A 14,843-nucleotide genomic window follows, 5' to 3' on the forward strand; every position below is an offset into this window, starting at 1 on the left:
TGTTAATATGATTGAGTAAGCATCCTTATTTACTAAAATTTTGATTGAACACTGTACGACATCAATTTGAAGGCCAGGCTCACAGGGCAGTTTATTCCACCTCTGGGTTTCAGTGGCTGTCACAAAACCATGGGGCTGAATGGAAGAAGGGCATCACCTGCTGGACTTACTAAATCATCCTACTCATTTTTTAACTCCATCCACCAATTATGCAAAGGATTTTGTTAAAACGCAGCTAGTGTGTTTCTGTCTTCCCTGTGGTGAGTTAGTTGGTCTCACAAACGAAAGGGAAAGTGCTGCTTGTTTATGCTTCATAAATGGATTCAAAACTCAGGGGAACTCTACATTTTAAAGAGGCAGATTTTAAAAATAGAATATTCTGGAATTAGGAGTGGATCTCCTTGCACAATGTTGAATATTCTAAAAACCACAGAATTATACACTTTAAAAGGGTGAATTTTGTGGTACGCAAACTATATCTAAATATTAAAACACAGTTTCTGTTTCCAAGCTTTTTGTAAGTGTAGGCATGAGAGATTTTGTCAGTCAAATACATTATTGGCCACAAAATCGTGTGTCCTTCATGGACACATTGTCAACGTCTTTACCTGGAGGAGGCAGATACACAGAAAGTGTGGTTATTTTTTCATGCTTTTTACAGGGTGCCTAAGCTGAGAGCTCTTGTCACCTCTAGAAATATCAGCACATTGGTCTTTAAGAAGGAAAGGAATTTGGGAAGGAGGGCAGGACTCATGATTCTTCAATATTTTGCTGTAAAGATGAGTCATTCTGTGTGGTTGATCTGAAAAGGTTACATGGTCACCCCAATCTTACTACCCTGAACCTATCATAAAGTTTCTCCTCCGCTAGGACAATCTTGGTTTTATGACGTTATGGCCAATGGCTGTAACGTCATAAAACCAAGTTTTATGGCTCCTGCAGCCTTTTACGTGCCCTCAAATTTCCGAGCTCTTTCCTGCAATGGTTTGACCATGGATGGGCCAAGCAGTGAGTTTTCCAAGTTCTGCTGCCTCTGCACCCTTTCCTCATCCAGAATGCTTTTTCAAAAACTCCTTTCTGAGTAGCTGTTCCACCAGTGGGTGTACTTACACTGTTTTCCCCACATGACGTTGTTTTATTCAAACAAGGCCTTAACTGGTGAAATATATCTTCCCTGCTATAACTTTCCTTTACTGGAGCACACACAAAAATGTGGTTTCTGTATTTCATTATTGGAACAGAATCCCACAAGTACCTTAAGCTGAGATGTGTAGAAACATCTGTATTTTCAGCCAACCTCCCACACTGGGTAATAGGCTCTAACAAAAAAATTTTTTTTCATTCTACGCCATTGTTTTCTCTACATCTCCAACAATATTTGCTAACAAAGAAATGCCTTTCAGTTTGTCAGCAGGTCATTTTCTGTCCATTGCTTCTGCTATCTTTATTGCAGCAGACAGAATAAGTGTGTGCCTGGTGGTGGGTGTTTTTTGTCTTATGCTATTATGCAAGAAACTTTAAAAGAGCCTTCCAAGTATTTATCATTGCTTAGGGAAATATCAAAAAGAAATGGGTGCAACAGCACATAACTAACCATCACTGCGGAACATCTGCGGGCGTTTGTCTTCATGTTCTGAAAGCTCAGTCTGTAAAGTTCTTGCCAATCAGGAGGGTTTCATGCTGTTCTCGACTAACACCTCAAGGTGCCCAGAGCAAGCTCCACCGATGACCATGGAGGTGAGGGTGCTTCAAACATTTGGTGCTGTTTAATTTTCTACATTTGGGGCTAACTTCTCATCAGGTCTGTACCACAGGCGATGAGGAGTATGTGTCAGGAGGGAGGAGGTGTCAGAGCTGTCACTTCTGGGGTTGTCCCCCTGGTGTGAGTTACAGGTATCATTTGCCGTTTTTTATGTGGGAATGTTTTGTAAGCCACCTGATGTTCTGGAAGGATTATTTTCTTTAAAGTTGATCATATAAATCTACTTAGCCAGATTCTCTAAAGTCTACCAGGTCTCAATGCACTGGGAGTGAGCAACTGGGGGGGAGGCGCTGAGTCGGCCCCTTGTCTGCAGTGCCCACGTTCCCTTCCCCCAGGACACCTGGGAACCAAGGGGGTGGGGAGGGCATTACCCAGTCAACAGGGTCGTTGATGAAAATTAATCAATAATGATCTAAAGGAGAAATACAGAATTTTTTTCATGAAAATCGGGGGATTAAAACCTGTGAGAGAGTCTCTCAGAAAATTCTGAGGACTGTTCATATACATTTTCAAAACAAAGGATCTTACATTAAAATGGCACACTGGCATTTTAGACAAAGTTCAGCAAAGATACACAGGCCAGATAAGCACATACAAAGTGAGCAACATGTCACTATGACCCCTTAAAGGAAGTGGAAAGAAATCTAATCTTCTAAGGAGTTATATTGCTCCTGTCAGAAGAAGAAGAAAACAGTGATTTCTAAGGCGGAGCAGGCATTCCCACCTTTGAGAAGCTCCGCTTTATGTATAATGCAGGTGCACACTGCCCATTAGGGAGGGCCCCACAGGGGCAGGGAGTACGTTAGGCTTAAATTTTCTTGTCCTGCCTCAATACATAAATTTTATTCCATCAAGAGGAAGGTGCCAGCTTGGAACTAGATATTTAGTAGAAAGCAGGCAGATTGCCCCGGGTTGTGGCAAGGCTGCAAATGAGATAAAGCATGGGAGAGCCTAGCACACAGTAGGCACTCTGGAAGGCCCGGTGACCCTCTAATGAACCCCCTGAGATCCAGATGGGAGACCAGGATGCTGGGGCCCCAGACAGCACTCTTAGGCCAAACAGCTCCCTGGGACCATGGGTGCCTTGCTCCCTGCAGTGTTCAGACTGGGGCCTGGGTGGCGCCACAGGTTCAGTCCCATGCAGACCTGGACCCCCCACCCCCACCCCACCATCTCATGGAGCCCCTTGGGCCCCATCCCTACACCAAGCCCAGCATGGCTGCTTGGCAGACACAGGATACTTCACGACAAGTAAAAACAGACGCACTGCCTCTGAGGACGCCTCAGAAGGGATGCCAGATGGACCCTTGTCCTGACCTTGTGGCTGTTGGTACCGTCTGATACTGCTACCCCCACCCCCCAGGTTTCAGAAACAGGTCTCCCCACCTGGTCTGCCTCTGCCTGACAGGCTGCTGCCCCTTTGAGGATGCTCCTCTAATCCGTGCCTCCTGGGTGGGGGCCTCCAGGAAGCTGCGTGGTATTTGAAATTGCACCTGCTGATCTAAGGTGACCCCAGGGCCTGCTTACTCCAGCTGAGCAGAGCTTCAGAGTTCGCTCTGTGTACACCACCAGGCCGCAGCCCAGAGTCCCCCTAATAGGACTTTGTCACCAGGGACGCCCAGTCTGTGCCAGTGTTCTTGGCTCAGCACCCAAGAACCAGTGCTGTGTCTCTGAGCTGCCCCTCAGGGAGGAAATAGCCATCTCCCTGTCCCAAATGGTGAAGCCATCATCCACCCTCAATAAGGGGTCATCCAGGCCCTCGTGCCTTGTTCTGGCCCTTTCTTTGATCACCAGATTTGCAAGTTCTTCATTTTCAGCCAGCATGGCACCCCCTCTGCTCCTCAGCCCTTCCTGGGTCCTCGGGTGGGAGGGAAATAACTGCCTTCAGACCTCTCCACACAGACCTCAGTCAGCAGCCCTGCCATGGGTTGGTCCAGCAGGAAGGTAAGAGGGTTTTTTATTGTTATTTATGCAATGTGTAGACAAGAGAGATGCTGCTTAACAGCACCATGTGACAGCAGCCTGCTGCCCAATGAATCAGGCTGAGCCGCTGCCAGAGGCTCCCAGATCTGGGTGCAGCTGAGGTCTGGGGAGCCAGTCGCCTCCTCATTCCCCTCTGACCTTTGAGCTCATGCTGGACAGCTGCCCGGCCCACAGGGGTCGCTCAAAGGACTGGACCTGAGGGATGTGTCCCCGAAGCCCCCTGCAGTGGCACCTCCCACCAAGTGCTGGGAGGCAGGGAAGGAGGGAGGAGGAGGCACCCATGGGCAGGGAGGAGGCTGGCTTATGTCCTGGACAGCAGACCACATGGTTGAAGGGTAAACTGTGCCAGCCACACAGGCAAAATGAGGGACAAACCCATACCAGTAGGGGGACCATGGCCAGTGGAACCTGTGGGTCCCAGCCTCAAAGGTGGGCTGTAAATGAGTGAGGACTGAGAACCCCTGATCCAGTCCGATGAGAAGGAGGCTCCCAAATGAGCCAGAACCTATGTCACCTGAACTGAGTTTGGGCAAAGGCCTGGAGATGAAAACATATGCAGGGACAGGAGCCAGAGGTCCCCTCCGACCACATGGGGCAGGGGCCCAACCAGGACACCAGGGGCAGATGCCAGTTCATGTGAGGCTCCTCAGGAAAGGCCATGCCAGGACACAACCAGCTTTCCCCGAAGGGAAGGGGGCCTTGAGTCGAGGGAGCCCCGCTCCTGGCAGTTTTCCAGGGAGGCCTGTGATCCTGAGGCTGCTGAGGGGGACAGTCTGCTCAGACTCAGGGTGAAGTACTTGCTGCTGAGGTCCTGCTCAACGACGAACTGCCCAAATTCGTGGTCGCAGTGAGGACAAGTGAGGTTACAGAGCAAGGACTTCTTTTGGGAGGATGGGCTGAGTTTCATGATGTTCTGAAACCTTCAATAGTCCTATGGAGGAATTATAAATAATGTGCTTGGAGACTGCGTGTTTCTGTAAAATGCTCCCAAAACTGCCCCACAGGGTCAACGGCTGCACTGTGACAGGCACCCCGGAGGTACCTGGCTCCAAAGCCAAAACGGTCTCAGTTTCTCCCAAAGCCTGCTGGGACCCCTGCATGGGCGGTGACAGAGGTGTCTTGCAGCCCTTCATAAGGGGAGCAGGAAGGGGAAATGCCATTTAAACAAAAATGGATTCTAAGGGGTGGGAGGTGGGAGGCGGTACAATTCCTACAGATAAAAACCAACCCTCCTCTACCACCTCTCCCCAAGCTTGGTGGCCTGCTGGAGGGACATGTCTGCCGAGGTGCTGCTCAGCGGTGTGCCCTCCAAATTCGAGTCCAAACTCCTACACAGGCTGTGGGGTGTGGGAGGGGCTGCTGGATCTCACCCTGCCGGCTGCCCTGTCCTGTCCTGCTGCAAGGTGGCCCCATGGGCAGCCTCAGGGTCCAGTGTTCAGCCTCTGGACAGGCCTGGGGCTGGCAGGGGGAGGGGAAATTGCTCTTTTTATTAAGTGAAGAGAAAGTGGGTTTCTCAAGCCAATTTAGGGGAGGGGTGAGGCACCCAGAAAGGGAAAAAAGAGAGGAGGGAGGGAAAGGGGCGCCCCAGCTCCCCAGGCCTTCAGTATAGTCTGTGACTCCACCTGGTCCCTGGGGAGGGAAGGAATTGGGGTGCTGCCCAACATGGGGGGATGGGGATGGGAAAGGGCCAGCCTTCGCTAGGGGCATTAGGAGGAACCCTGGCCTCCTGAGTACCCACCCCAGGGGCATTTGCAAAGAAGGCCCTGGGGCTTCCCAGCACATCAGGACTGGGGCTCAAGCCATTTACAGATATGGCATCTAGGGCTCCTCACAAGCTGGGGCACTTGGGGCCCTCAGGGCACAAATCAGGGTTGGCACAGAAGCAACTGCATGGGTGGTAGAAACTTGAACCTGGCCTCCACTGAACTGGTTAGAAAGACTTAGGACTCAGAGCTGCTTGGTGGCACCAAATGTCCTGGCCCCGTCCTGGTTACCCCAGAAATCTCAGGGCTGCCGACATCCACACCTGCTCTGGGACACCAGGCAGGGAAGCTTGACACAAGCCCACCTCTCCAGCTGGCTTCAATCTCTAAATGACTCTGTACAGAGTGAGCACCCACAGGGCCCCTGGGCTGAGGCCACCCCAGCATCCTTGGCCCTGAGGACTTGGAGAGGTGCCCCCACTGCTGAGGAAGCAGCTGTGCAGTCCTGGGAGGGGGAGGAGCTCACATCCACCCACAGCAGAGAGCCCACCCCTCCCTCACACACAACCCTGGGTCTCCCAGTGATGCTCCAGGGGCCTGGAGAGGTTAAGAGGGTGAGTCACTTGCCAAGGTCACCCAGCAGTGACCCCTGGGCTCAAGGCTCAGTCTCAAAACTGTGGATGTCAGAACTGTGAGGCCCTGTGAACATGGGCACACAGGTGGACGCCTAGAAGCTTGATCACAATTGTAAACCATCCCCGAGCTCCTTTATTTCCCTGCAGTTGAATGCTTAGTGGAGGACTGCTTTCTGTCATCCCGATGAGCTGTGCTCAGAGGATGCCTGCTGTGTGGGTGAGCCGCCTGGGGACGGATGGAGCCAGCCCTACAACAACCTGCCTGTGGCTGCTTCTAGAACCACTGGAACGGCCTTCACCACTGGGCTCATGGACCATTACCCAACACAAGGGAAACTGAGGTCAAGTGAGCAGCTGAGCTCAGCTGGGTCAACTCCTCCCCCTGGCAGCGTCAGTCACTAATCCTCGGTGCACTTGCATGTACAGGGCCTGGCAGACAAGGAAATGGCCAGCGTCCACAGTTCGTGCACACTTTCCTAACAGAACCCATTGAGAGTGGATGCTGAGTATAGTATGGAAAACAGGAGTTCGTGAGAACCCAGCAATGAAGACTCACCCATCATCTGACATGAGCCCTGTGACCTTGGGCAGGGCACACTACCCCCTCAGTTTCCCCATCTGTAAAAGGGGCTGTCTCTGTCCTCTATCCACCTCGCTGGGTTGCATTGAAGATGCTCTCAGTGTCTGTCTGGAAAAGCAGTTTGGGAAACAGTGGAGGACACACATATCACAACTATATCCTGCTGGTCACCCCGTGGCTCTGGGTTCTGTGGCTGTCTGAACTTCGTGGGTCCTAAGGGCCAGGACTCTGTCCTTGGGATGCCCTTGGCTGCACTCCCTCTGATCCGCTGGTCTCCCTCAGCCCCAGCTTCCAGAAAGTGAGCCACAGACTCAGAGAGGTACTGGGTCAGAAGTGGCCCACAAGTATACAGAGGAAGGGCACCGGACTAGGTGGAAAGGATGGAGGCCACCTTGAGTCCCCCAGCGAGTGAGCCTGGGGTCTGGCCTCCCCTACCCACTCGGAGATGAGGGAGGGGAAGGCTCAGGGTGGCCACCACCTTCCATAAGGCCAGTGACAGCCTTTCCTCTCAGGCCTCCTGGCGCACAGATGCCCCCTGCAGGTTTGGGAGGCCCCTGAAATAAAGCACTGGGACTCCCGGCCCGAGGCCTGGCACATAGCAGGCCTTCGATGAAAGACTGTTTCTCCTCTCTCTGTGTCTTGTCCACGACCTGCTCCAGCCAAGGCCAGGTGAAAGAGAAGGCTGGGACGGGTGTGGTCAGCCGCGCCTCTGTGCCAACCCCGAATCCGCCTTCGGCTTTCTGCACTGGAACTAGTCACTCAAGAAAGCGGCAGAAGAACCAAACTTTGTCCTCGCGGGTGCCCGCAGAGCCATCGCAGCCCTATCTTCTCTGTTTAATGGCCAGAACGCCCACCAGCCCCTTTCCAAGCGGCCCGCGCCGGCGCGCGCAGTGCAGCGCAGGATCAGGGAAAACACGGCCCTAAAGAACCCGGATCCGGTTCCGTCCCCCGTCCTCGCCCCGGGCCACTCCCGGCTTCAACACGTTCTCCCGGGAACCCAAACTTGCACAGTTTCCCCCCGGCCCGGAGCAACCTGTCCCCGCACTCCCTGAGCCCTGTGCGGGGAGCCTCTGGTGCAGCGCCGCGCAGTCCGCGGGGCTGCAGAGCCCAGCCCGGCAGTCCAGCCGGAGCCGGAGCTGCGAGGACACAGAAGAAGCCTGGGGACTCCGCACCGCGGCGGGGGCAGTGGTGGCTGGTGGTTTACGTGGCGCCAGTGGGCTCCGGTGTCACTTATCCCGAAAGCGAACGCCTAGGTCAAGCGGGAATCCAGCGGATCAATACGGAGCTGGGGCGGAGCGGGGCAGGAGCTGGGCAGGCGCGGGACAGGAGCTGGGCAGGCGCGGGACAGGCAGCGGCTCTCTCCATGCGCCCTCCTCCTTCTCCTCGCCTCTTCGAGCTGCGCCTCCTGCCGCCCTGGAGGGAGGGGCACGCCGACCGCTTTATCCTCCTGCACCCTCTCCTCGCGCCCGTTCCTTCTCCTGCCTCCATCCTGGCTATCTGTCAGCTCGGGGGCAGGGATGGCGAAGGCGGCTGCAGGAACACTCTCCCGACGGACTGGCAAGGCTTTAGGCTCGGGGATTCCAGGTTTACTCGCGTCCCAAGAGGAGTGAGGGGGCGCCAGGTACTCCGGAAGGGGTCCCCTCTGATCCAACGCCCCCACTCAGGGATGCCTACCAGCTGGCAGTAAAGGAGCTCCAGCTGATGAGTAGGTTTGTAGGCCATCCCAGCTGATCACTGAGGACTGGAGCACCGCCCACGGAGGACTCCCGAAAGACTGTGGGTGCACTGAAATAAGTGCCTGTACCGCCTGGCACAGCGCCTGCAGCAGAGCAGGCGGCCATAAGGGGGCTTCCTGATCCTCCCTTTTAATCCTGCCCATGTCCAGCCCTCCACGGGCGCCAGGAGTTTTGGTTCACCCTGCCCCTGATGGAGGAAGAGCCTGGGAGACAGAGTGCCTCCCCCAAAACTTGGCTGGCCTGGGTCCCCACTGCTCTGGAAGCCCCTGGGGAAGGAAACGACTGGAGAGAAATGAAAGAGCCCACCCTGCAGGAACCAGGGAGGGAGGGAGTCCACCTGCTCCGCACAGCAGCCCCAGTGCTCCAATGGGCTGTTGGGCTTCAGGACCTTCGTATTTAGGCTGGTGGGAGAACAGGCCAGGCAGGGGGGCTAGGAATTTATTCACCCAACTCCTTCTCCTGGTTCAACTTGCTTTTTTAATGTGGGACCTCCCTCCCATGACTCCCAGCCCCTGGGCACAGGGCCTACTTCTCCCTGGCTCACTCACCACTGCACTCACAGAGACCTCAGGGCTTCCTGGATGAATGATACTGTTTCTGGAGTCTCTGCCCTCCCCACCTGCCTAACCCACCCTCTACTTCTGGTGTCCCTAGCGGGGGACCCCACAACACACCGGCACTCCCAACATGGTGGCTCCAGCTTGCAGGACTGGCCTAAATTACATTAGAGACAGCACAAGACTGCCCTGGAGCCCCATCTGATAAGGACCACAACAAAACAGGGACTAAAGGACCCATCAACCTGTTCCATCCCCTTTTCTTCCCCTCCCCTGGTGGGCCTGGGGCCAGTAGCAGGGATGATGAACTGCCCCAGGGAGGGGACAGGGTGATGGCCAGGGGGCAACCTCTGCCCCCATTCTGCCTGTCCCTTGTGTGTCCATCCATTCACCTCTAAGCCACACTCTGAAAACTCTCTGCCTCCACATGTAATCATCTCAGGGTCCTCCTTTGACCCAAGCATTCTTCTTGGGTCCAACTAATTCTACCAGAGGAGGTAGAATTATGTAAAATGTGGTGATTCCATAAAGCAGAAGGGGAGGGCATGGCAGTGGCAAAATGGCTCTTTGTGCTTTTAATCCTCATTTTATCCCTCAATGTTTTGTCTGCAAGAGGGTAATTTTCCAGCCTTTTCAGGCCCTGATTGGTATCATTTCTCCAGCAACGACAGCTTTTATTTTCCCTGAAATGAATGCCATGAAATTTCCAAGAAATGTAAAAATGGATATTGTCTCAGGGAGCTGACTCTCTTCTGACAGAAAGGCACAAAGGCAAACCTGCTTCCCCAGGGACTCTGCTGCTCCAGCCACTGGAGGGTGGGGAGCCAGGCCCTCAGCTCGCCCTCCCCGCCTCCCTCCCAGGTCGGCTGTAGGACCCCTCCTGGCCATCCCTCTCCCAGAGTCTCAGCTGGCATTGACCTGTTCCTCTGCCTCCCCATTCCTGGCCAGGCCATCCTGTCTGCCTGCCTTGCTCCATCTGGCCTCTCTGTACAGCACCTCATCCTCCACACCCAGCCCCAGAGGCTCCCCCAGGGCTGAGCACAGCAACCAGGGCTCACAGGAGGTGACTGAGGACTGGGCCCATGACCACTCAGTCCCAGTCCCCCCAGCACCGCCCACCAATAAGGGTGACCAGGCCCCGCCTCCTGTGCTCTACTGTCCCTTCTCAGAAAGGGCAGCTGAGTGGAGGTGAGTGGAGGACACCGAACATCTGGCCTCCAGCTCCCTTACTCTTTTTGAGGGTCCTAGGGTGCCCCTCCCATTGTCAAAATGACTCCCTGAGGAGCAAGAGAATGAGAGGACCCAGCCCAGCCCTGAGGAGGCATGGATGCCCAGTTTGGGGTGGGAGGGAGCATGGGAACATTGATGGAGCTGGTTGGGGAGAGAAGGGGTGTGGTCCAAGGGGCAGAGGTGAAGGGACCCTCTGCCTCTTCCCTTTCCAGATCCCACCCATGCTGTGTGGGGCATCACTGAGTCTGGATTCTGGGGAAGGGGTGCAGAGCAACCCACTGTATGGGGACAGGAGTCCATACACTGATGACTCGCATGCATTCAGCTTCCACCAAGTGAGCTGCTAAACGCTTCACTTCATAGGCAGGCGGGCTGCCTTGCTGAAGCCAGCCTGTCCCCCTACCCCAGAGCCCAGGGTGATCAGAAATGCATATATATATTCTTGTTTGGAAAGACTCAAAAATACAAGTGTTCAGTGATATGAAGACCCTTCTTCATGCGCATCCTCCTCCTGATCCTCCCAAGGTAAAGTGACCACTGTCATCACTTTCAGCATGAATCTCTAGGCCTATGTTGACCTTTTTTTTTTGGAATAACTGGGACACCAGATGTGTGATTTAGTGCCCTGTACCCACAAGCCTCCACCAGCCTCTCCCACACAGAAGTCCCCATTGTCTCCATCCCCAACCCAGGGACACAGGTGGTCTTGCCCACACCTGTCTGGTCTCCAAAGCCCAGGCCTTGTCTGGTGTCCTGCCTCTCACCCTCCCTCTCAGCCCACCCTGCCTGCCCTCCCTGCTCCAGCTCCATGGGTCCTCATCTGAGGGAGGCAACTGAGGTTCTCTCCTGGCAGAACAGATGTGCCCTGTGTGCCCATCCTGGAGCCTGGTGCCTGGCCTGGGCTGACTAGAGCAGACCCCAGCTAGGACCTGGATGTCCCCCAGCCGACAGCAGTGGTGGGTCCCACCCCACCCCCCCAATAACAGGTGTGGAGCATCTCCTATGCGCATGCTCTGTCCAAGCTCTCTGACTGCTTCACCACACTGAGACTCACAGTGAACCCGCCAGGGGCCCCTGTCACTCGCCCCAACTTACATGGAAGAAACTGAGGCCCAGAGAAGGAAAGAAAGTAGCCCAGGTTCACCCAGCTCAAAAGCACTGAAGCTGAGATTTGAACCCATGTCTGCAGCATTCACGGAGACTCTGAGCTGGGAGTTGAAAGGACAGCTCTGTAGGGGGCAGGCAGGGCACTCAGAACCCACGTGAAGGCAACATGGGGCCAGGGGCCGGGCTGTGAGCTCCACCACTTTGGCAATCGCCTTTCTACACAAGACATCTTTGCCGTGTGAGCAGCGTGTGTACTTGTGGGTAGGTTGCTTGTGGCCTTTACCTGCCCTCTGCCATAGCAGGTGAGCGAGGACTCTGACGCCTCTAGGCTTGCTCACCTCCTCCCTGGGATGGCCCTGAGCACAGGTAGGGGAGAGGCTGCGGACTGAGTGCTGTGGTGCTTGTATCTGGCATGGCCCCCTGCTCGCCGTTCAGCTGTCTGTCACGGCAGAGCCCACTCCAGAACACCGGAGTCCTGGGCCCCTGGTGGCACTGAGCTCCAGAGGCTCAGCAGATGCCAGGCCTGGGACAAAGGCCCTGTCTCTGAGGACTTGGCCTGCTGTTCTGGAAGGTGATCCTGGCCAGCAGCTGTTCCCGAGCCCCCATGGAGAGCAGTTGTCAGGCAGTTCCTGAGTTCCAGCGCCCCACCCCCACAGAGCTGTGGCAGGCTGGGGGCAGGGGCTGGGTTATGATCAGGGCAGGTACCCAGACCAGGGAGCAAGGTCTGAGGCCAGGGCAGCGTGCAGGGCTCCATCCCCGCTTGGGTTCTCAGACCACAGTATGTGCAGTTTGTTCTCAGAGGACGTCCTATCCACCCAAGACGGGTGGAGCATCGTCTGAGGTCTGGCTGTGGGCCTGTGTGTGCAGCCCTGCCCCTCGAGCGGGGAGGAGATCAGGGAGAAGGGTGCTTGCTGACAGGTCAGCTGTGGGAGCCCCTCTCCTCACGTTCCCTCAGAGCAGAGTTCACTCTCCGGGACCGAGTGAAGCCCTGGCCCAAGAGCTGGCTTTGGCCAAGGGAAAAAACGTTCAATAGGAGCCCAGAGACCACTGGACCTTGGCCACCAGGCTGCACTTCACAAACTACATTCTTCCCTGCCCGGAAATTTCTGGGTTCTAAGCTACTACTGCCAAGGCCCTCATCCCGAAGAACAAAGATGCTAGGTACCCCCCTACTGGCCTTCCTGGGGAACTGACCCGTGGGGCTGGACCTGTGGAGTCTGGTAAGAAGGGGCCCATTTGTTGGCCCGAAATGAGAGCAGTGACACCCACCCATCCATGCCCCAGTACTGACCAGCCCAGCTCCCCTTCATGGGTGCCCGGCCCCATTTCTAACAGTGAATCCTGAACTCAGGGGGTGCTGGCTGCTGGCCTCTTGGATTATCCTTGGACTTCCTCTTCCCAAGTGAGCCCCTCCCAGCCACCCCAGGGCTTGATGCTCCAGGCCCTGCTTCCACTTAATCATGCTCACAGGCTTGCATTTTCTCTCTACCCTTCCCTCCCCCACCTGCAGGTAGGAGAAGGATTTAAGGACAGGTTGTGGGGGAAATGGTCCCTGCAGCTATCCAGGAGCACTAATGAGCTTTGGCAGCTCCCAGGGAATTGGGCTCTTGCTCCTGGGCCACCACCCTGTTTGGTGACATTGACATTTATCAGGGAGGAGTGCTCTGTATCTCTGAACTGTCTTGGAGAGAGTCCCACAGGCTGCCCTCTTAACTCCCACCCTGTCCTGAGGGAGGGGCTGAGACACTCAAGGATGTGGAGCCCCCAGAGGCACCAAGGGACCTGTCTAAGGTCAGCCCCTGCGACCAAAGTTTCTCCAGACTTCCTTCTCAAGGTTAACAAGAGCTACTTGTTTTTTCCTCACCAGCCTCAGGCAACTCAGGGACTGTACCGGGGACCAGGGAGGACAAGTAGTGGGGTCACTGGAGAAGCAGCTTGATGAGGTCTTGTCTCTGCCTGGGGTTCTGGCATCAGCCCCACCCTCCCCGTCCCTCCCCTTGGCTTCTCCTCCTTACTCAAGATCATGAGAGGTGAGGCTTGGGAGCCCCTGCAGGAAGTAAGAGCAGGAGCAGGGCTCTGTCTGGGGAGATTCCCCAGGCATTCAGTTCCTTTGACCTGAGGGGTGGGGGTGAGTTTAGAGGGGGTGGGGGCACAGCAGGGCTCAGTCAGGGAAGGTGTGGTGGACCTTGTGGGCCTGTGTCTGTAACTGGGCAACAGCTGGCAGCCTGGGAGGTAGCCCCAAGTTTACAGATGTTCCCTAGTCACCCAAGCCTGCAACCCAAGCCTTGAACTGGAGACTGTGGGGCTCCAATGGACAGCTTTTTTTGTCCCCCACCCACAGTGATACTCAGACTGCATGAGGAGACCAGCTAGAACTGCCTGGCACACAGTCCTGTTTGCTGACTGAGCAACAGATAAATGAGTGAACGTGTGCATCTGATGAATTCAGATGATGATGATCTGCAGTGTCTGACCAACAACAGAAAATAAGTAAATCAGACATTTATTGAACAGGAACTGAGTGTCCTCATGGGCCGACAAGGTCTAAATATAAAGTTAAATCTTAAGTCAAATGGCGCTCGACTGTGACACAGGTGACCCTAGAACAGCCTGGCCCTTGTTGCCAAGTGGCTGGGTGGGCAGTTAGTGCCCAGGAGGGATGGAGGTGGTCTCTAGGGGAGGCATGGGAAGGTCAAGGGCGGGGACACAAATGGCAGGTAGGACAGTCACAGGGCACCACGGGGAGATTCCAGGGTGGCCATTTAGCATGAAAGGTAGAGAGGAAAGCAGCTCCTGGGTCTTGGGGCCAATGACACACCAGGCACAGGGTCTGCCTTTGAAGCACGTTTGACTCCTATGGTTCTTAAAATCACCCTATGAAGATGCTCAGGCCCCGCAGGGGTGGAAGCTCAGCCTCAAGGGCTGAGCCCTGCCGCCAGAAGCAAGGCCATCGTCTACCTCCCAGGCTGCCAGCTGTCGCCCAGTTACAGACACAGGCCCACAAGGTCCACCACACCTTCCCTGACTGAGCCCTGCTGTGCTGGCACCCCCCACCCCACCCCAGACAAAGATGCTCAATGACCTGGTAGAATTCTGCAACCAGCAGGGGCTGCCCATGGACTTCAGCTCAGCCGGGGCCCTCCACGTGAGTGCGGGGAGCGCAGAGGTCAGCGAGGCCCTGCCTGGGGAAGGAGGAGGAAGGCCTGTAAATGAGGGTTCGGCAGCCTCCGCCTCCCACCACAGTTTGTTTCCCTTCAGTCAGGTCTTCCCCTCAGGGGGCCATGGAAGGTCCTGGGGACAAGGGCCTGGCAAGGAGCACGCCTACAGCCAGGACCAGACACCGGGGGCCCCTTGGGTCTGGCTGCCCCTACTCTACCCCAGTCATGAATGTTGGCCCCACACCATACAGTACAGAGCCCCCCAACATGGAGAGGGGGATGTGCCTCTCTGGCCACTGGGATTTACACCACATACAGGGCCAGTGGGGCCCCGTTCCCTGCCCCCAGCCTCTGCAAGCCATCCACCTCCAAGGCCAAACCTGCCCTGGAGC

The sequence above is a fragment of the Camelus bactrianus genome, chromosome 5, assembly GCF_048773025.1.
Source record: "Camelus bactrianus isolate YW-2024 breed Bactrian camel chromosome 5, ASM4877302v1, whole genome shotgun sequence".
NCBI lineage: Eukaryota > Metazoa > Chordata > Mammalia > Artiodactyla > Camelidae > Camelus > Camelus bactrianus.